This window comes from Rhynchophorus ferrugineus, unplaced genomic scaffold (assembly GCF_030347505.1).
Source record: "Rhynchophorus ferrugineus isolate W39M unplaced genomic scaffold, kcgeb_rfMv2 rfM2, whole genome shotgun sequence".
NCBI lineage: Eukaryota > Metazoa > Arthropoda > Insecta > Coleoptera > Curculionidae > Rhynchophorus > Rhynchophorus ferrugineus.
In genome coordinates, this window is record NW_027472581.1 from 6,456,971 (window position 1) to 6,481,133 (window position 24,163).

A 24,163-nucleotide genomic window follows, 5' to 3' on the forward strand; every position below is an offset into this window, starting at 1 on the left:
AAAACAAATATTTTATAAGAGTCCTTTTTATATCGATATTTTTAACGAGATAGTTAACAGAGACTTATCAATCATTCGAACGAATAAACGTCGGCCATTTTTTTTCGTCGGCCGTTCTGTTTGCCTTAACGACTACCTATCAATTCGTTTCTCGTTTTCTTATCGTTTTGAGCGTTCCACGAAATTGTTTCTTGTCCTTGTTTATATCTTCGTTCGTTTTCAGAAAACTATGTGTTAGAATTAATGTTGGGTATAATCGATATATTTTAATAATCGAATGGATTCGGTACCTGGTCATTTGAGGCGATCCACGATTCGAAATCATGTTGAATCTAATGAAATCATCAATCGTCAGCAAGAGCAATATCCGGAGAATATGGTGTATTAACGATATTTGCAGAATGACAGCAAAAGCACGCATGTAGAAGAATGTTATCATGTATTGGCTTTCTGGGCAAGCATTTCAAATGAGTATATGATTTATATCGATACAAGAGCCAGTACAGAAAAGGAGAAGACGAATTAGTAGAGGGTGCTGTAATTTGTATCGAGGCTGTTCAAAATTAAAATGTAAATAAAGTTTCTCTTTTGTTCCAAAACCATAAGTGGTGTTAATAATTTCGTTCAATCCCGAATCATAGGTGATTCGTAAAAGGTTATGGACCCTGATTTCTCGGTATAAATGGGAAGAAGCGACGGCCTGACGACGCAGGGGAATGGAGGTTACGTAAGGTTCGAGTTCGGTATATATTCGGAACAAGGCTGTGTGCAACAGACGGAATTAAGGTATGGAGCACTAGAGCACTCAAGGATCAATGAAAACACCAGCGAACTAGAAACATGTGATCTAGAGTTATCGGTTGGATAGAAAGAAACATTGCAATCAATGGAGAAGTGAAGTGAAGCACTAGTAAACTAGAAACATGGGGTCTGACAGAGCTACAGGTAGGATAAAAGCTATTGAAACCAATGAAGAAGAGTTTAGTTACAAATTATTCGAATTTGGTATAAATATCAATTCAACACAACTTGATTTAAATTGGAAGATAAATCAAATTGACCTTTGTTAATTTTCTAAATAGAATGATGGCCTAGAGATCTATATCCGAAAATCACTGAAACAGGATACCAACAATTATATCAAACATTGCTCGGATAAACTCAATGTAAAACATTCATCAAAATATTGGCATATAAGACTAACTAAAATGATGAACAAAAGGTATTAATTATTCGGTAATATTCAGTGCTATTGCATTAATATATTAATCTTATTTATCATTAATCTGTTATTCTGTGGACGTGATCAATTGTTGAATGCTTGCTAATAAACCCAAACTGGTGTGTTGGTATTAGGTTTTTTCAATTACTGAAGTGATCTTTTACATGTAAGGATGGTTATATTATATAACGAAAATCACACAATAATACTTATTTCCCACGGGCAGATTGTTGACTTTCCAAGAGATTAATACAAAAAAATTATTTGCAAAACTTCTTCGATTCGTTCTTGCTTTAGGAACCCCTTATATTCTATTGACAAATGCTTAGGTTCATTGTCTTGTTGAAAATCAAATTAAAAAAAAAACGTTAATACTTCACATACACCTTAGTTTATTGTATGTCTACAGTGAATTGGTTTCCTAATAAAATTTTTTTGATGTTATCAGATCATTTGTTGGTATATTTTTATCCAATTTTTTATTGTATCCAATATTTCACACAATTTACTCATGTCCGTATCTTTCTCGCTTATTTTATGAATAATATATTTTAATCGCACGTTGACATTAAAGATAAACATTAATGATTTTATAGTAAAGGTGTGTCAAGTGTTGACAGTTTAAACGAAATTATGATTTACTTTAATGGTCGTTTATTAAATTGATTTATAATACTTGGTATCATTAGTATCTACTATGTAACTGACCTATTTAATTGAATCTATGATATAACTGTTCTGAGACTGCTGAAGACAAAAGCTAGAGATTTGAGCGATTTAACACTATATTCGTTAAGAATATATTGTTCAGAAACTTGATTTTAGAATTTTGATTCAAGATCAATGATCACAAAAAGATCATGAATTATATTAACTTTGCAAATTAATTTATATTTATTATATTTTGTTGATTTTAATGCTTGTATACGTGCTAGGAAGCAAACATTTAATTGAGAATTTATTATCATTCATCTTATTACTTAAAGACACTTACCCAAAAAGACGTTTCTAATTAACGTGTTACCTAATGTAAATTGTTTCCTATTTATCCAAAGTTCCTTGAGGAGATCGCTTAAAATCTCATAGAATTTTGATTAATTTGATTTAAAATAAAATCTGTACAGTTATTTCATATAAATTATCTATTCTTATATATGTTTAAATAGATTAAACAATAGAAATTTCAAACATGTAGTCTTCCACTTCCATTCCATAGTCCACAACTTTTTCTTCTCATTTTATCTTAGTTAAAGAGAGAGACAGAATGCTATCTGATGCGTCGAGACATGTAACCGAATTAGTGTACAAAATTTGATTTGTATTTATACTAGTCAGCCGTGTTGACAAACATTAGTGGCAACAATTAGAGGTTACAAATCGGCAAACGTTGTTAACCGAAATTCTCACGTATTGCAGCAACATTACTACATGCTGACGTCATAAATTTTACTGACGTGCATTGGCTGTTTTATCGAATATGATCTACTGGATATAGGAAAACCATCGTTAAAAAAATTTACTTTAAAGCATAATTCCTCCATTTCTTGAGTCCAATTCAGCTTTTGAACCAATTGGAACAATAATCTTCAATCAAATTACATGAGATCCTACTGGCACAAATTTTAACCGAAATAGTATTGAAAGTTTCCTCAATTTTACAGTATCCCATATTATAATCTAGTATTATGATCTTATGTATAACAGGTCAATTGAAAAGTCCCCGGCCTACCATAGTAAAACACATTTTTTGGAAAATTTTTTTTTTATTAAACATAATTCCCTTCAAGGGTATACTTTCAATATATATACCTTATTACTATTTGTCCTTTGATTCAAAATAGGTCTCAGTTTTGTCGATCACCTCTCCATACGACGAGCATACTTTTGAGATCTGAGAACAGGAAATAATCGCAAGTGGCCAGATCTGGAGAATACTCTGAATGAGGCAGCAATTCGAAGCCCAATTCATGGATTTTTGCCATCGTTTTCACTGACTTGTGACATGGTGCATTGTCTTGTTGAAGGAAAATTCTTTTTCCTCAAATGCGGCCGTTTTTCGGCGATTTCGCCCTTCAAACGGTCCAATAACGCTATGTAATAGTCGTTGTTGATGGTTCTTCCTGTTTCAAGGTAGTGAATGAAAATTATTCCGTGCGCGTCCCAAAATACAAACGGCATAACCTTGCCAGCCAACTGTTTCCCACGCTTTGGAGCGAGCGGATTCATCGTGTGCAGCCCACTCGGATGACTGTCGATTGGACTTCGGAGTGAAATGATGGAGCCATGTTTCACTCAACACTGCTCCGAATCATCAACTCGTCGTTGTTTTTGGTCAAAAGTGAGCTCGCGCGTCACCCACTTTGCACAGAGCTTTCTAATACCCAAATATTCGTGAATGATATGATGTAAACGTTCAGTTGATATCTTTAGTGTCTGTTATTTCATTCAGTTTCAATTTACGGTCATTCGAAATCATTTTGTGGATTTTTTAATGTTTTCGTCAGTAATAACCTCTTTTGGGCGTCCACTGCGTTCACCGACTTCGGTGCTCATTTCACCACGTCTAAACTTAACATACCAATTTTGGTTGATTGATTTTCCTGGGACAGTGTCCGGAAACTCGGCATCAAGCGAAGTTTTTGCTTCAACTGTATTTTTTCCCTTCAAAAAGCAATATTTTATCAATACGCGTAATTCATTTTTATTCATTTTTTTCACCATGACAAAAGCTGTTTCACTCAAAACGCTATTATTGACAAGCTAATATTCCAACAGCTGTCAAATGTATACACGCATCTTTTGAGGATTTTGGCTAGCTAAAAAACATATGTATTTAATTCTAGTATCGCCGTCTATGAGTCAGGCCGCAGACTTTTCAATTGACCTGTTTTTTGTTGTGGTTTTTTGGGCATATTAAATCATTTTGGTTAACATCCAAATCATTTGTGGGTATTAGAATGATGATATTTAACCCAATTTTTAGCTAGAGTCTGAAATATTGAAGAACTTGATTATTTTCTTGACTATACACGTAATTCGCAAGAATAAATATGTATAAAAAATTATACTTTGACCAGCGGTAATTGTCAATTGTAATTAATTTTGTTAATAAAGAACACAGGTCTGTAAACATATCTGTTTAGGTTTTGTGACGTGATCTTTATGTTTTTGGTCGTAGAACAAATCGTTTTTTAACACTTAGGGTAACTATATTAAGTAAGTTAATATATTAAAATAAAAGGTAATAAACTTGAAGAATATTATTATAATTTGTAAACTATTAACAATACATATTTTTTTCTAATATACTTTCAGTAGCACAGATGTAGTAGTTGACCAGTTTTCTGGCAAAGCAATGATTACCTCATCGTAAAGCTTATGAATTTTGATCGAAGAATTGATTGAGTCAACATTCACAAACTTCTTTTAAAGTTAAGCTTTAGATAATTAAGGGTTTTTAGAGAACGAAATAAATAGCAGTCGGAGGGGCCATGTTCATAGCTATATTGTGCGCTTATTTTTACCTATTTACGTATTTGAAAGGTAATGGGTTTGTAAAAAGTAATGTAAAAGGGTTTAACTACCTTATATCCACAATATTCTATGTACTGTAATAACTCAGTATTCTAAGGTATTGGAGATAAACAAACTTACATTTATAATGTTTATATAATTCTCATATTTTGCATATTCTCACGGCCTGAATCCAATCTTAATTATATTCAATTTAATACATTCAAATAAAGAATAACAAAAATATGTTTGAATACCACATTTTTCTATTTACACATTTTATCATTTTTAAACATTAATAATGATATTAAACGTAAAAATAATTTTGTTCAACAACATATATAGATATATTATTACATTTTTAATGACTGTTATTATTTTGTTTATATATGTTTTTAGAAATTGGCGGTTTTAGTCATTATTTTGATATTGAATATACCCTGATCTTTTAAATACGGACTCGCAATTTCAAAAACTGTTAATTCAGAGTCCAGTGTACTTTAGAGTGCTAACTGTACTTGATCCGGGAATGATACTCTGGAGGCTAAATTGCGAAAACAAAAGTCGTAAAGATGAAGAAGAAGAGTTTCACGTAAATATGCATATCATGTTCTTGCAAGAAAATAGATAATCAAGGAGTAAAATCACAAAGTAAAATTTAAATGGGCCAAATTTTAACGAAAACTTTTAGTCTAAGGTGTATTAAGATTTTAATGTAATAAATCATAACTTCATAAAATAATAAAGCACTTGTTTCATTATCGTTTTTTTTAATTACCTTATCTTGATCTTGTCAAAAAGTCATGCGTTTATGCCGTTAAATATTAAAATAAAAATGACAGGGCCGAACAATACCGAGGTTTTTTTAACACGCTGGGCAATAGAATAGAGAATAGAGAATTGACCAAAACAATGAAGGAACATACCTTACACCATATCTCTACTGGTGAGCCAACATATTTGCCTTCAGATAGAAATAAAATTCCCAAAACCATAAACTTTTGTGTTACAAAATATATGACACCAATACGTAGAAAGCTGAATCATGCTTCGATCTAGCATCTGATAACTCACCAGTTATTGTAACACTGAACTGAAATATTACCAACAACACAAAACTACCTTCTTTGCATGACACCAAAACTAACTGGCCATTATTTAGAGATAAATTAAACAGTTTAATATATCTAAATTTACTTCTCAAAACAGAAAGAGACACAGAAATAGCAGCAAAAAATATAACAATATCTATATAAGAGGCCGCATGGTACGCAAAACCTATTAGCGCGACATATCAAAAGTTCAATTATATTTCATCTACAAATTGCCGAAAAGAGAAACAAAATCAAGGAATTCAAAACTATTTAGAAAACCTAACGCCAACTGATACAACCGAATGTTCTCTCCGGAAAGTAACAAAAAAATTAAATAACCACAACAACAATATCCACCCATTAAAATTGACAACAATACCTGGCCTAGGAATTATAAAGATAAAGTTTTCTCTAAACATTTAAAAACAGTGTTTAATCCGTACCCGTCTGAAATATCCGCAACAGAAAAAAATAACATAGTTGACTTTCTTAATACTCCGTTTCAAATGGATCTACCATATGAGAAATTTACTGTTAGGGAAGTAACACAAATAATACATAAAGAAATCAATTCTAAAAAGCTCCTGGTTTTGACCTAATAACTGGAAGAATCTTAAAAGTGCTGTCAGGAAAAAATGGCGACAAGGTACGGCACACTGAACTGCATGTTAAATTGAGAAAGCTTTTACCCAACACGCACTTTCAACTGCTGAAATCATACCTCACAGATAGACATTTTATGGTCAAACAGTGACAAATACACTGAACTATACCCAATATATTCGAGTGTTCCGCAGGGCAGTGTTCTTGACCCATTGTTATACATATTGTATACAGCTGACCTACCGACCTCAAGAAACACTACTGTTACAACATACGCTGACGATACAACGGTTTTATCATCACAGGAGGATACAATATCAGCCACAAGAAACCTCCAACTTCATCTTAACAAAGTCGAATTGTGATTGAAAACGTGGCGTATCAAAGCAAATGAGACAAAATCTACCCATGTGACATTCAACCTTTGTAGAAGAACATGTCCCTTAGTAAAATTTATAATCATGAACTTCCGCAAGTAGGCAACGTTAAATATCTGGGAATGCATTTTGATCGACGTTTAACACGGAAAAACATATAGTGACAAAACGCAAACAGCTTGGGATTAAACTACCACGTTACGTGTCCAACAAATTGATTCAGCCTGATATTCCCATAGAACCCATAACGAGTGTAATTCGGAGTGTTCTGAATGCCAAGTAATCTGAAAGACTATTAGTGCATCCCAATGCACTCGCCAAATAGTTAAATGTGCGCGATTACAGTGAAGTGCATAGTCTCAAACGCAAACTACCATACGAACTGATTCGTAGATACATAGAGTGAGATTTAATAATCTCTAGAATAAGTTAGAATAGTTTTTTGAATAAGTTTTTTGGATAGACCTTTAAATAAATTACACTAACTGAAGTGATCTTCTACATGTAAGAATGGTTATATTATATAACTAGCGACCCGCCCCGGCTTCGCACGGGTGCAATGCTGATACTAAATTAAATACACTACAGAAAAAATATGAACGTTGTATATAAAAACATAGCGGCCCACTCCGACTTTGCACGGGCATAAAATATATATGCCTATGTCACTCAATGAAAACATGATTAAAATCGATCCAGTATTTTTGGTTCATTCATTACTGCCCTTGGCCTGCACGCATTAAATTTGGAGTAAAACAATTCCTCTTCCCCTATACTTACTACGAAGATTTCCTGCTATCTTTGGAATATCTAAATTCATACAATTTTTATTACATTACACATTTTTAAACGCAAATTTTAAATTTGTAATATCTCCGAAAATATTTGTTTAATTTACATGCTGTAAGGAACCATATTGATCTATATTAATTGCACACTGTATTTAAGGTACTTAATTCGATAAGGATTAATGCCGTATTGCTTAAAATAGCTTCGTAAATAAGCCATTTTCTCATGTAAAAAGTAAACAATAAAAATGGTTAATGTGGGTTATCCCTAAAAGATAAACATATACCATCGCGGACTTTTTTGTAGACCTTTTTATGGTGTACAATACTGTAGTACATTAATTTGATCTAACTCGTAGGGTTAGGCAGCGTTTTTGCTAATTGCTAAATAAGCCTAAAAAAATAGGTTAATTTACGACATCACGTTAGAAACCTCTAAAATTAGCAATGTTGCCTTAGTATATTACGCATGTATTATACATATTAACCTTCCTCTTGAATCACTCTATCTATTGAAAAAAACCGCATCAAAATCCGTTGCGTAGTTTTAAAGATTTAAGCGCACATAGGGATATAGGGACAGAAAAGGCGACTTTCTTTTATACTATGTAGTGATTGAAATCTTATAATTTTACTTATTGTCCACGGGCTGATTGTTCACGTTATAGGAGATTAAGTACAAAAATATATCACCTCCATAAAACGTAGAATTTTAAGCTTTGTATAAAATATTTATGCATTTTATAACCCTTCAAAATTTACGAAGCACAGTTTTTCAGTCCATAGAATATCAAAATACTTTATCGTTCAAAATAATATATATCTATACATGCAGCATGATTTTTAAGCTTTTTTAAGCTTTAACGAGGGCACACAGGTTTTTTCATTGGACCGACAACATTTTTTCCCGAAAACGATTTTCAGCCTGTTATAAAATATATTCCCGTAAAGAGTTTTTGACTGTCTTTTATATCCCATTTATAAAAATTTCGGTTCGTTTCGCCGTTAGAGGGCGTATTAATTAAATCAGTATTTGCATGTAAAATAGGAGCCTTTACATATCATTATGTGTTTGGAGTATAGTAGACATTTTTTTTGAATGGCACTTTTTTCTTTTATCTCTATCATTGACATTTCGAAAATGAAAACAAACTTTTTAATCGTATTAAACGTTACTAAAGCGTTAAAATTGTCTTTTGTCTCTTAATTTACAACGGGGTCATCGGGTCGGATGAGTTATCATTTGAATTTAAATTAATTAAAAAAATGCGTTAAGAGTAATTAATCTTAATTGTATTTATTTTTATTTATTATATTGAGTGTGTGATATATATTGGTTTACGAGGTGTTAAAATGTTTAAGAGAATTGTTAATAATAAAATATTAACAAAACAGCTTTTTTGATAAGTCTGCGGTCTGACTGACACTCGTTCACTGGGTTATATATATAAATGGTTCTATTCATAGAATAGTCAGTCGTAGAAGACGATCTCGCATGTACAAAGCTGTGACTAAATTATGCGCTGCAGATCTACAGAGAGCGCCACAAGCAGGAATATTTTAGCCGGAATTTATATAATATATTTTAAATGGGCAAAAATATATTTATAAATATATATACATAACAGGTCAATTGAAGTCCCCGGCCTGCCATAGTCAAACACATTTTTTGGCAAAATTAGTTTTTCTTATTCAACATAATTCCCTTCAAGGATGATACAGTGATTGAAGCGAGCCTCCAAGTTTTTGATACCATTCTTCGATACGATTTGTCCTTTACTTCAAGATAGGCCTCAGTTTCGGCAATCACGTCTTCATTCGACGAAAATCTCTTGCCAGTGAGCATTCCTTTAAGATCTGAGAACAGGAAATTGTCTCTAGGGGTCAGTTCTGGAGAATAAGGCGGATGAGGAAGAAATTCGAAGCCCAATTCATGGATTTTTTCCATCGTTTTCACTGACCTGTGACACGGTGCATTGTCTTGGTGAAGCAGCACTTCCTTTTTCTTCAAATGCGGCCGTTTGTCAACAATTTCGTCCGTCAAACGGTCCAATAACGCTATGTAATAGTCGCTGTTGATTATTCCATGCGCATCCCAAAAGACAGATGAAATAACCTTGCCAGCTAACTGCTGCATTTTACTACGCTTTGAAGTGAGTTCATCGTGTGTAATCCTCTCAGATGACTGTCGATTGGATTTCAGAGTGAAATGATGGAGCAATGTTTCAACTATTGTCACATATCGATGCAAAAACTCAGGTTTATTTTGCTTGATCATCTTCAAACACTGCTCCGAATCACCAATTCGTCGTTGTTTTTGGTCAAAAATGAGCTCGCGCGGCACCCACCTTGCACAGAGCTTTCTCATACCCAAATATTCCTGAATGATGATGTATACGTTCAGTTGATATCTTTAGAGTTTCTGCTATTTCATTCAGTTTCAATTTACGGTCATTCAAAATGGTTTCGTGGATTTCTTAAAATGTTTTCGTCGGTAACATTTCACTACGTCTAAACTGAGCATACCAATCCTTCATGGTTGCCTTTTCTGGGGCCGTGTCCGGAAACGAACACGCGAAATTCCTTTTTATCCATTTTTTTTCACAATAAGAAAAGTTGTTTCACTCAAAATTTTACAATTCACAAACCAATGATCCGGCAGGTCTCAAATTTATACACGCATCTTTTGAGGGTTATGGCTAACTAAGAACATACGGATTTAATTCCAGTAGCGCCATCTATGTGTAAGGCTGGAGACTTTTCAATTGACCTGTTATAAATGAATGCAATTATAGCAATAATAGCCAGAGGAACTCTTCTTCAAGCATCTTACGATGTTTCCATTAGCTATGTCGATGTTGTCTCACTACTTTTCAACATTTTTAACAACATTCTGATGTAGCAATGCGAAACTTTTTTAAAAGCATGATATTTAATATGATTTTAAAGATTCCTTGACCAATCTACAGATGCCAACTACTTAAAACCTTGCCCCTGCTCTAACTGGATCCCGTTGAAATTACAATACAAACAATGTGACCCGTCAGTCAGAATACATGGTGCTATTCTTCATTAAGTCCCAAGCCATATGGCTCAATGCAAACTATATTCTGAAGAATGCTAGAAGCCTCAACGTTTATAACAGTGGATATCCTAATCAAATCAGTCAAATGAATTTGACAAATCATTTCAGACAACTAATGTAATGAGGCATAACAAGATAAAAGAAATATTTAAATTTAACTTAGGTAAGTTAAGTTCATTACTTTTATAATGATTGAGCAACTCTAAAGCGAAGCAATACGTACACAATCAACTCGACAATAATAATATGAAAAGTAAAAAATTAGAGCGAGTAAAATTAAATGCAATGCAAGAAAATCCTCGAAAATTATTTAGATTTAATGTATAAATTCATTAGTTATTAGCCCTAAACATAAATAACACGAAATTATATAGCATGTGTCAATAAGGGCAAGTCTATATTGAAAAAGATCCGCCTATAGGTGTAGTTTAAATTTAAAAATGAACCTAACATATGGTACAAAAACCACTCTATATTATATCAAATGTTATCTTCAATGCAATCTTTTATTTTGCGAAATGAACCGTTTCTTGCTTATTTGTGACACTTATTTTATGTACGAACATACTTAAAGATATATAAAATAAGCAAATATAAAAAATAGGTCAATCAAATAATGTTTTTTATTATTCAGTGTAGCCCTTCAATTCTATCTGAACTGTTCAAATTTACTGAGAAATAATTCTGTTTTATTGGAGATAATTCTTTGTTGTTTGTTTGTGTCGGATTTATCGTCGCATCAACATCGTGAGATATTTAGTTGCTCAACTTACTGTTGATAGATTGTGAATTACGTCACCAGTTCAAAAAGTCTCTGGTAACCTTATATGACATTAGAACTGACCATGGTTACCCTAGCAAGAAGAAACTATTTTTTAGTCATGTAGCGATCTCGCATTCGTATTTTCATTCATTCATTATCTGATCATAGCTCAGTTCAGACGTATCACCATCGACTGCCCAAGCGTCGTCTCCTGGTAACACCGCTGCCATCCGTTTTATCTATTTGTGTTTTCCACTTTTTATACAAATCCAATATATAATGGTCACACCATGTAAACAACCATTGTTTCGTACCGTTTAACCTCTATTCTATATCATAGCAACATTATCAGTCAACAGTTATAGTATCATCAACAGTTATCCAAAGGAAGGAATCATATAGGTCGCCTTCGCAGGAATCTTCAAAAAGGTTAGAAACCAGGCTACTATTGTGCCAAGGCTTTGAAAAATTGTATATAGATTTATAGTATAAGATATTAATATAAGATATTGACACTGTGTAGTCGCAATGAAATCCACGAAACACAAATGCAATCACAACACCAATCATTAAATTGTGAACCAATACAGCCAGAGCAAGTTAAAGATATTGTTCATTTGGAACAGCCAGCACCTATTGAGTTATTAATTAAATTCTTCCTTCACCTTTCGACCGGCCGTAACTAATAAATGTCGTAAAACTACAACATGAATTTTGCACCCCCGTACATACATTATTTAATTTTCTTATATATTCTTGATATTTTTATGGTATTCATCAAATGGCGAAGCGACACAGAGTATTTCGGTTTCGTCTTTTTAATTTCATTCCATTCTATTATTTTCCATTTCTGTAATTATTTATTTATATATTTATCCCATTTCATTTTCCTCTAAGTATTCATTTTAATTCTTATATAAGGCATCAGTGTCTCTTTTAGTTTAGCTTGAGTGACTTTGTTTCTTATCTCTTGTAGTGTTTTAGCAACTATACATCCTCTGTAATTTGTCGGATGCTCTTCATTGCAGTTTGCACATTTTGCTTTAGTTTTTTTAGTTTTTTTACAGTATGCAGTAATATGTTTGCCTGAACATTTTACACATCTAGGTTCCCTTTTGCAGAATTTCTGTGTCAATATAACTGGCATCTCTTGCATCGCGCTGTTAATTTAAATTTTTTAAGCTGCTCAATTTTTATTTTGACTCCTGAAATTTTTTGGATATCGAAAATGGTTTTTGCATCCGTATCATGTTCAAATCCTGACAAAAATAACATAAATGCTAATATAAAAAATTATAATTATCGATATACCTCCAGCAAAATTAATTATCCGTAAGTTTTTAATTTTTTCCCTGTTATATTTCATGTACATTTTAAATATTAGTGATGAATCCTGTGAATTGGTTGGTAATATACATTTTCAGAACTATCGCCCGACCACCTCGGCATCAAAATTTCGCACGTTTAGAATTTGGTTTCCTTGTTTTGCCATTTATTGTGTAAAAAGCTCTAATATCATTTATTTAGATCCATTCTGTTTATTTTTCCACATGTTAAATATGTCAGTTAAATATGTGTTTTATTTTACGCCCTGGGTTAAACTTAGCCCCACATACATCAGCTTAATTGCTCAAATGGCGGATAATTTTTTCAAGAAACTAATAAAAGATCAGAGTTTTTTAGAACGAGTAGATTAACACGACAAACATCAGTCCTCACGACGAATCTCGGTTGATAAAAAAAACGATAAATAATACGTATAAAATTATTAATAAAAAAGCGACCCATTTTTTATGTTTACCCAGTTAATCGCTCTTTAAATATGTTTTGACAAAAAAAAACTGTGTCAGAAACGCATCTCAAAACAGATCGTCTCGTTATTAATATGTGTTTTTCTTTACGATTCATCAGTGGCGGCTGGTGCATAAGCGCTGCAGCGATGCAAAGCTCCAAAAAAGACAGGCTCCCAAATTATAATTATGTAATCTCACTAAAATATTAAATTATTTTCTATTACTTGTCAAAATGCAGAATCCACTTAGCATTTACGAATTCTTGTAATAAATGGACCAGTGAAATAACCTACCATCGATAGACTACCGACCCACGCTATCGCTATTATTTATCTGGGCTACACGATCGGGCTCTGTGAGCTCCTTTAAACACCCACGCTGCACTCCGCTGCCAGAATGTCAGTACAGACGGTCATATAGTTTATCGCTTGAAATATATTTTTTCAAGTCGTTTGAATCACGTTATCATCAAAAAGTTATATCATAGCAGCATGAGCATCGAAAGCAAGGGATCATAAAGGTCACTTTCACAGAAATCTTCAAAAAGGTTAGGAACCTGGAACCTGCTACTGTGCCAAGGCTTTAAATAAACTGGAATATTTCCATTAAGCGCCAATGCAGAACCTGACTAAGTTTATCAACGATCAAGAATAAGACATTATGGAGTCGCAAGGAGATCAATAAAAATCATTAAGTTCTGAACCAATACAGCCAGAACATGTTAGACATACTGTTCTGATGCAACAGCCAGTACCAATGGAGTTATTAATTAAATTCTTTCGACCGGCTACAACTAAGAAATGTCGTAAAGCTACAACATGAATTTTGCAATTCTATGAATATTTGTCAATTATGTGGGTGTGGTGTTGCTGGAGTCCGCTAGCATTCCAAATTGCATTTCGAGCGTCTTTATTTACCATATCTACTTATTGAGGGCATATGCATTGTTTTCTAATTTTTGAATTATCTCAGAGAAAAATTCTCCATTCAGTGGCACGACGCTTCAAAAAATAGAGGCTCACAAATTATAATTATGTAATCTCACTAAAATACTAAATTATTTTCTATTACTTGTCAAAATGCAGAACCCACTTAGCATATACGAATTCTTGTTGTAATAAATGATGAAAAACTTCAATAGAAATGCGAGCCACGGAAATAACATGGACCAGTGAATAACCTACCACCGATAGGCTAGCGACTCACGCTATCGCCATTATTTATTTGAGCTACACGATCGGGCTCTACGAGCTCCTTTAAACACCAACGCACTCCGCTGCCAGAATGTCAGTACAGACGGTCATATAGTATCTGTATCGGAATTTTACGCGACTTTCGGCCAGCTAATAATAACAATATTAATAACTATGAATATGAAAGTGATCATTGATTTAAATTTAAAGACTAGACTATTATATCTGGTATTATTATTGAGAAATTTGGTGCAAGTAGAGTTAGAAATTACACCAGTGAATTTAATAGAGATATTTATTTTAAAAAATAATGGATTTATGTAATTTTATGTATTTATGCGTTGTACTGTTTTCACTGCTCATTTTTTGGCGGGGATAAAGCTTGGACGGAAATAGAGGTCACAGATCTAGAGCGCTTAAGATTGAAAATAAATGGACCTGAAAACTCCAAAATTCGTCTTCATGACTGTATGGAATTTGCATTGGTAAGGTCAACTAATATTATGTCTCTATTGGATTCTGCATATTGGATAAATATACACAGACATAATGAAAATGTGTCAAAGAATAGATATTTCTTATAAAAAATTATAAATTGCATTAAATTTTTGTGGGACGTTTGAATTAGCTCTTCGGGGATATAATGAGAGCGATACTTTCCAGAATACGGATATTTAGTGTACTCATAAATTTTTCAGCTCAACCAATGATGTTATAAAAAATTGTTTGTTTCGGGATATTTTCGAAAGTATTGCGGTAAATTTCCTGAGGAAAAACTGATTTCCGCATGTTCCTTCTATACCACACGTGATAAAGGACTATTACGAATTGAACTGTCAGTTATTTATTCAAAAAATTATGGTAGGACATTAAATGGTGTATTACCTCTTCTAAAATGTTTAATAGCAAACAACCTAGGGGACACGTTGAAGGACACTAGACAATTATTTGAAGTCGTGGTAACAACTCCAATAACAATATCAGAAACTGAAAGGTGTTTCTTAATACTAAAGCGCAGCAACACGTTTCACAGAAATTGAGTTTATATAACAGTTTATCTCCGATATAGACAATTTTAATGACAAAGTGTTTAATAAATTTAGGATCAGAAAACACCATAAGATGGACTTGATTTATAGAAAATAGGTAACTTTTTTTTTGCAAAAATTGCAGAACACTTTAAGATTTTTATCAGGATCCGCCACTGTGATTCATTTTTAATTTTGCGCAACGCACTTTTTATCTCCAGACAAAACAAACATGGAATTTTGCCATGTCCCACATAGCGTCAACAACGGCCACGAAAAAAATAAATATATATATACGCCAGTTTAATTAATCAAACCTCGTATTTATTGTTCTTAAAAGATTAGATAAAAAAAATCGTTTCCCCCTAGGCCGATCGGCCGTCGAAGTTTTCGTCGATCGTTGCATCGGTCCCGTTGTCTTATCGATTTGGCCGACTGTTCGTGGCCCGGGTCACTGACCTACCCTAATACGTCTGAATAAATTCATGAAGAGTGCCATGACGAGGGACCCCGGTGACAAATATGTTATCTTTTGTTTTTCGATTCAGGAAAGCCGTAACCAAATATTGGACGGAGATTTCTCGCTAGCCACGCTCGAGATAACGCAATGCAGATTTTTCGTATAATAAAATGATGATGTAGGCGAATATAATGTAATAGCTTTTTTTAGGTTACTTCTACGGGGTGTCTCAAATTATTTATCAGATATTATTTATTAGCATATAGTAGTCTTCACCATTTCCGCTCACATTTTTGCTGTTATAGCGGTGGTGGGGCTGCTTGTCTTATGAAAAACAGACAATATGAATGTGTTTACACAATGTACCTTTAATATTATTTTCAGGACACTGGCAATTATATATTATTTTGATAACATCTTTAGATATGCTTAGTACAATCTTAATTATAAAGCAATTGTCTACTACATTTGTACAATTGAAAATTCCCCGGCCTGACACATATGTTTTAGTTAGCACTAACCCTCAAAAGATGCGTGTATAAAATTGACAGCTGTCGCATCATTAATTTGTGAATTATAGCATTTTGAGTGAAGTTGATAAAATATTGCTTTTTGAAGGGAAAAAATAGAGCTGAATCAAAAACTTGGCTTGATGCCGAGTTTCCGCACACTGCCCCAGGAAAATCATCCATCAAGTATTGGTGTGCTTTAGAAGTGGTGAAATGAGCACTGAAGACGGTGAACGCAGCGAACTCCCAAAAGAGGTTGTTACCGAAGAAAACATTAAAAAATTCCACAAAATGATTTTGAATGAAGGCAAATTGAAATTGAATGAAATAGCAGGCACTCTAAAGATATCAATTAAACGTGTACATCATATCATTCACGAATATTTGGTTATGAGAAAGCTCTGTACAAAGTGGATGCCGCGCAAGCTCAGTTTTGACGAAAAACACCGACGAGTTGGTGATTCGGAGCAGTGTTTCAAGATGATCAAGCGTAATATACCCAAGTTTTTGCATCGATATATGAGAATGGATGAAACATAGCTCCATCATATCACTCCGAAGTCCAATCGACAGTCATCCAAGTGGACTACACACGATGAACCCGCTCGAAAGCGTAGTAAAACGCAACAGTCGGCTGACAAGGTTATGGCGTCTGTATTTTGGGATGCACATGGAATAGTTTTCATTGACTACCTTGAAAAAGGAAGAACCATCAACAGAGACTACTGGATAGCGTTAATGGACTGTTTGAAGGACGTAATCGCCGAAAAAACGACCGCATTTAAAGAAAAAGAAAGTGCTGCTTTCCCAAGAAAATCCACCGTGTCACAAATCAGTGAAAACTATGGCAAAAATCCATGAATTGGACTTCGAATTGCTTCCTCATCCACCGAATTCTCCAGATCTGGAACACAGCGACTATTTCCTGTTTTCAGATCTTAAAAGAATACTCACTGGGAAAAAAATTTCGTCGAATGAAGAGGTGATCGCCGAAAGTGAGGCCTATTTTTAAGCAAAAGAAAAATCGTACTACAAAAATGGTATCGAAAAGTTGGAGGGTCGCTATAATCACCCTTGAAGGAAATTATGTTGAATAAAAAAAACTAATTTTGCCAAGAAAATGTGTTTTACTATGGTAGGCCAGAGACTTTTTAATTGACCTGTTATTCCCCAATTATAAAATGATAATTACTTATGGTATAGTTTACACTAAATGTATACACTTTATATAAGTTCGTATGGTTTGGTTCGTTTCAATCTTCTGATTTCCTGCGCGTTGTCCAGTAGCTGTATTGCTTCCATCTTATGATTTAGTAGTCTTCTTTCGTGTTTTGAGTTGAAATCTTGGATAACTTCGCATATCCATTTGATTTCCAGGTCATCGTGCAGTTCTTTGTGGGTTACGTAGCAATAGGCATTGGTAATTAATCGAATAATTTTCTTTTGGCAGCGTTGGATGACTAGTTAATTTGAATTTTTAGTGCAACCCCATAAATCCAAATTAGCTTTATGATTGATTGATAAATCAGTCTCTTTTATTTTAGATCAAGCTGACTTTCAGCTTACTTACACCAACCAGTGTAGTTGTTTTATTTTGGTTCTAATATGTTTTACTTTTCGTCTAATATGATATTTCCAATTTACTCCATTGACAAGATTGATGCTGAGGTATATATCAGATTCTGCTTGAAGAATCGAGCATCAATTGAATGATATAATTAGGTTTTAATTATTTTGCCGTGATTGTATAAATTTAAACATATTCTTCATTAATAGCAGTACCCTACTCGCCAGTTATTGGCGCATATCTCTCTTACCGAAACTACACAATATTGATCAGTGTTATCATATTATTTAACTTTTGTTCCTTCGTATTCTACAAAATTAGTATTACATTCATTATATTTTAGACATAATTGACCCTGCAAAAGTAAAAGTACAGATAAATATGACTCGATGTCTTTGTGCCAGCGTACACATCAAAATCACAGCTCGTTGATCATATACTGTCAGACAATCCAGTTGCTAAAATACCAATGGATGCTACATTGGATGAGGCTCTAGATAATTTTAGCAGTGACAATTTGGAAAGACTGAATTTATTGACCCATAAAGATTTATATAATGTTCAACAAGCAATGCCATTGAATTCCACAGGTACAAAACATAAAAGTGACGCTACAAGTGTTGAGGCATCGGCAAAGGAAGTCAAAAACATTGGATGTAAGCCACAATGTCAGTTTCCAGTCACCAACTTCAATTTAAAGGGGTTGCTAATGGATTCGATTTAATACACAATAAAATACACGTTGTAAATCCTTTAAAGTTAATTAATGTGCTTGATAAATTGTTATTTTAAAATTTATATATTTAAAGTTAATTGTATCCATTTTTAGCTCATTTCTGCTCGTTCTTGTGGCGTATATTTATCCATAATAAAATTTGGATTCCTACATAACACAACGGTTTAAGCGAGACTGAACTAAACGTCACATAACCAAGATGGCACTCAATCAAAATGGTAGCGGGACTTTTGCCCCACCCTATATATATACAGCAAAAATTGCATAGAAAAAAACATGTTACTTAATTTATTTAAAATGTAATGAATCCAATCTTAAAATTAATATATAACTTACTTGAACGCAACTGTATATTTAACACCTTCTTTTTCAAACTATCAATTCTAGCGACTGTGCTAGATAATCAGAGATTCGAATTTAGTAGTAAATATCGGAACAAAAACCATTATATATATATAGTGTTCTGATGATTTTATACCTTTAAAATGGTAGTTATTATAAAAAAATTGTACAATTTCTAATAATCAATATATCTTCTATCATTTTTAAAAACTTATAACGAATGAATTGAGGAAGTGAAGACTCTTATAAATATTGAGTTATTATTTATGTAATACTTTTATTTATGTGATAAAACAAACTTTGGAAAAATAATTCTACTAAGGTAATATAATGAATTAAAAAAAGCCTGTGGCAGCGGTGGGATTCGAACCCACGCCTCCGAAGAGACTGGTGCCTTAAACCAGCGCCTTAGACCGCTCGGCCACGCTACCGTCGAAAGCTTTTTTTCTATACACTAACCATTCTTTCATGACAACAGGTCATAATTTTATTATAGTTATTTAATAATGGAATAAAATTAATGGAAAATAATAACCTGTAAGAATATTATTATAAACAATAATGATTATTGATTATACACGAAATAGTCAATATATACATAAATATTTTTATATAGCAAGAAATAATTTTAGGGAAATATTTATTAACTTATGTGTAATTTTACACGTATTATTTTGTAGTGCTGGTGAAGTATAGATAAAAAGTTATATTTAGAAAGGCAATGATACGAATTAATCTCTCCTTAGCGCAAATCAATATCTCTATTATATGACATCAATTAGATTTTTTTTTCGTAGATAATTATGATGAAAAACCTTGTACGCTCTTAATAAATGTATTAAAGTATATACATATCTAACAATAAAATTGATATTTTTTGTAATATTGTTAGGTGAGGAAGGTAAGGTAGAAGCAAAATTACTTGCCGATGGTGAGCAAAATTGGACAGATTTACTTTGTTCGTGAGGTATAGTAGATAGGTTAAATAAAGTTTCTGTTTATTTTTATTTAGTTGTTACAGCGATTATTAGGTACATATTTTATTTTAAAACGTTTTTTTTTTCATTAAAAATCATTTGTGTTTGATTGAGTTTAATTGTTTTTTACTTTTTAGTGAGTTCCTTAGTTATTTTGTGAAGTCGGTTCAATTTTTTCTTAAAAGTATTTAATTTTTCTCTATTTAGTGTTGGATTTTACTTAATAAATTACGCAGTTATTTTATTAAGTATTACAATGGATAACCTGAGTAAGAGTAGAGCCCGAATGTGGAAAAATAGGAAGAAAGAAAGAATGATTGAAAATAGGGAGCGCTTCAGGCTATGGGTTCCGCTACATAGTCTAAGTGATTTAACAAATATTCCAATAAAACTAGAACAAAAAAGCTGCCGCCCTGCTTGGAATTGATTCATCGACCTCTGCCTGTGTGCTCAACGTTCTAACCATTACACCATAGAAGCAGTTGCCTATAACGTTTCTACGAGATGTCATATGATGTGGTTATTGCTTAACGATTTTAAAAAATAGGTGAAAACATTGTACGTTCCTTTCAAATTTGATATTTTCCCTCAGTTTACCAACCTTCCCCCTATCAGTTCCTGATGTGGTTCTAATGGGACTACCTCGGAGGTGCACTTTTTCCAAGTCCATAAACATATACAGCCGAACATAGAATCTCCACCTTTTTTGAAATCGGTTAAAAATTAAGCGAACGCTTCCCACAAATCCTGCTTCAATTTTTTTTCTGTAACCAATGTTTTAAAATATCAGTAAAACATTTTAATACTTAACAGAAATTCGTTTATTTTTATGTAGCCTATTTGACAATTAGTTTTAATAATACTATTTAACCATATTAATTTCTAAATATAAACTTTTTTAATCGTTTAATGTGACTTATTGAAAATATAAATTGCCAATATATGACTTATTGATATAGATCAGTGTTATTCAGACAATCACCTTCAACAGGTTTCACAATATGTCAGAATTGTAAACAACATTAAATTTTATCTATAGATTAACGTAATAATTTTTTAAATTGTTTTTAATTTCAAACTGACTTGTTTGCAACACATAAATAAATACGCAGCTTAGAGCTAAGCCGTACTAATATTATTTAAACAGAAAAACACCAAGTGCTTAAAACATTTTTATAATAAATACATTGAAAGTCTATTAAACTAAAAATTAGTAATGATGTGTAATTATAAACGTTAATTTTCGAATGCTCTTTGAATAATTATAATTATTTTTATTATTCGTTGATTAATTTGACTCTACAAGGGTTAAATGGTGAAGAGAAAATATATGGCAGGTATATAATATCATAGGAATAGACCTTAGAATATCAGTTAGTTAAAATTAGTTAAATATATTTAGTATAAATTAAAGAAAAAATTAATAAAATTTTCGTTATATGTTGGCCTCGTCCAAATCTCCATTCTTGATTTGAGTACTTGGAGTTCAGTGTCTTCCACTCACGTTCAAGTATACCCACAACTGTGCTGAGCTCAATGGGTATACATTATTGGTGTTTCTATAAAGTTCACATAATACTAATTAAACAAGATGAAGATGTGGTGATTATGATGGTTAATTCATCATTTTCAACACTTAAACCTATTTCAGCTGGAGTTTCACAAGGCAGTGTCTTAGGACTATTTTTATATCTTCTCTGTACTGCTGAAATTCCAACAAAAAAAGAAACAATATTTCGAACATTTGCTGACGACACAGTTATAACGGTAAAAGATGTACCTTTGTCCAAGGCTATGGAAAAAGTACAAGTAGAGGTCAACAAGATCTATAAATGGATGCCAGATTCTTCAAGCAGAATCAGCTAAATACCTCGGAATATATCTCGATGATAGGATAAATTGGAAACTTCATGTCAGACAAAAAGTAGAGCAGATTAGACTCAACGTCAAGCAACTGTACCGGTTATTCGGAAGATACTCTCAACTTGACCCAAAATCAAAAAGATTAGTTCATTAGAAAATCATAAAGCCCATTTGGACCTATGCGTTGCAAATATGGGGTTGCACTAAAACATCAAACCAAGTAGTAATCCAACGCACTCAAAATAAAGCTCTACGATTAATTATCAATGCTTATAGCTACGTAATCAACGAAGAGCTGCGCCTTGACCTCGGAATCAAATAGATACACGAAAAGATCCAAGATTTTGCCCTAAAATATGAAATAAGGTTGCTATATCTCAGCAACGTGGAAGCGATACAACTGCTGGACAACAGGCAGAAAATCAGAAGATTGAAGCGAACCAAACTGAACTAGTATAGTGTATAAGTGCATTTTTAAGTTTTGCTTAAGTAGATTAGTTATTCTAATTTGGGAAATACATACTGATGTATTAATCCTGCACACGCCTGGCTTGTATGTTAATGCAAGTACAACAGAATAGTAGTAATAATTTAATTTGTAAATTAAGATTGTACTTAGCATTTCGAATGTAAGATGTAATTAATAAAAAAAACATTATTTGGAAAATGTCTTTATATCATTTTTGCTTTGGAAACTCCTGGCATAATTTTAATGAATATTTAGGGTCATTGTCCTGCTGAAAGACCAAACTTCGGCCAATTAGATTCACTCTAGAGGGAATCCCATTTTCCTGAAGAATTTTCAGATTTTCATTCTTTATTTAGTTTTCTATCAAATTTTATAATCTGGTCGGGTTCACAAATACCAAAACATCTCCAAATCATAATTCTACCACAACCACAACTACCACTATGCTTAAGAGTCTGTATAGTACACGCTTCTAAAACCCGTTGGTCTTTTGATCGGTTCACCAAAACACTTATTAGATTGAAAAATCTAAAGTTTGGACTCATCAGCGTATTTAGAGTTTTTATATATTTTATCCCATATGGGTTAATTTTTCTTTGGGTACTAGTTAGTCGTAGTTTTTTAGCTTCTCCGTCTTCTCTGAGGTTGACAGCCAGTGAACGTCTTATTACCAATTTTCTAACGTTTAATTGTGTTTCGTTTCAATAATATTAAAACACACTTATCTTCCTGCTTTGTTGTTGATTTGGACGTCCATATCTCCTCATGTCTTGATTTCCTTCAGTAGCTTGTTTTTGTATAAGAGTATAATGAAGGTATACATGAATTTCCAAATCTTTCTCTAATTTGACAGATATAATCCAAAGGAAATCCGTTTCCTGTTTACCAATTTAAGGAATTGATAACAGAAAGACGAGAAGCTAGAAAACTTACCCCTTTCAATTTAAGGCATTGATAACAAAAAGACGAAAAGCTAGAAGACTATGACTCAGAACCATAAAATCTGTAGACAAAACCAGATAAATATTACTCGCTATGGAAAGCAGTTCGAAGATTTAAAAGACCAACTATTATAACAACGCCTATTAATAAGATCATATTCTAACTGAGTGATATAGAATCTACAATTTCAATACAAATCCTGTTTATCTGTCCGATGTACCTGATTTCTCCTATGGCAGTTGCTACAGATATTGACAATTACCTTAATCTTAAGGAGATTCCTCTAATTTATGATTTTTTACCTGCATTATTGAAAGAACTGCCTCGAAAAATAATTAAATGCTGATATAAACATTCAATGCCTGTTTGAGATTGAAGCATGTTCCGGTATATTTTAGACCTGCTCAAATAATTATGCTCAAAAAACCTGCTTAATCGGCAGGGGAATCCGGACCTAGGCCTATTAAACTACCATATCAAAATTATTTAAGAAACTGTTGTTAAAACGTGCTAAACTATTTATAGAAATACCAGATTTCCAAAGAGGATATCGATATCACCACTCAACATTCGACAAATTGCAGCCAGTAACAGTGGTTGTTGAAAATCCCTTCGAAGAAAATAAATATTGCCCTGCAGTATTGCTGAATATCTCAACGCATGGCATTTTGAGATTAATGTACAAGATGAGAAAATTATAGTCAATTGGTGGAACCATATCTTTTCAAAGAAAATTTAAGGTATCGTATGAAGGAACATTCTGTATCTGTTCTACACTACTAATATCCCAACAACAAAAGAAACAGAACTATCAGTCAACAAAATCTACAAATGGACTA

The 24,163-nt window shown here is 32.9% G+C and overlaps 1 non-coding gene across 1 annotated transcript; it reads right to left on the minus strand.

Annotated features, from left to right (window-relative positions):
• Positions 1-19,422: 19,422 nt before the first annotated feature.
• On the minus strand, positions 19,423-19,504 carry TRNAL-AAG (transfer RNA leucine (anticodon AAG)). Its single transcript has one exon. It is a non-coding gene; the product is annotated as a tRNA-Leu (tRNA).
• Between the last annotated feature and the right edge of the window lie 4,659 nt (positions 19,505-24,163).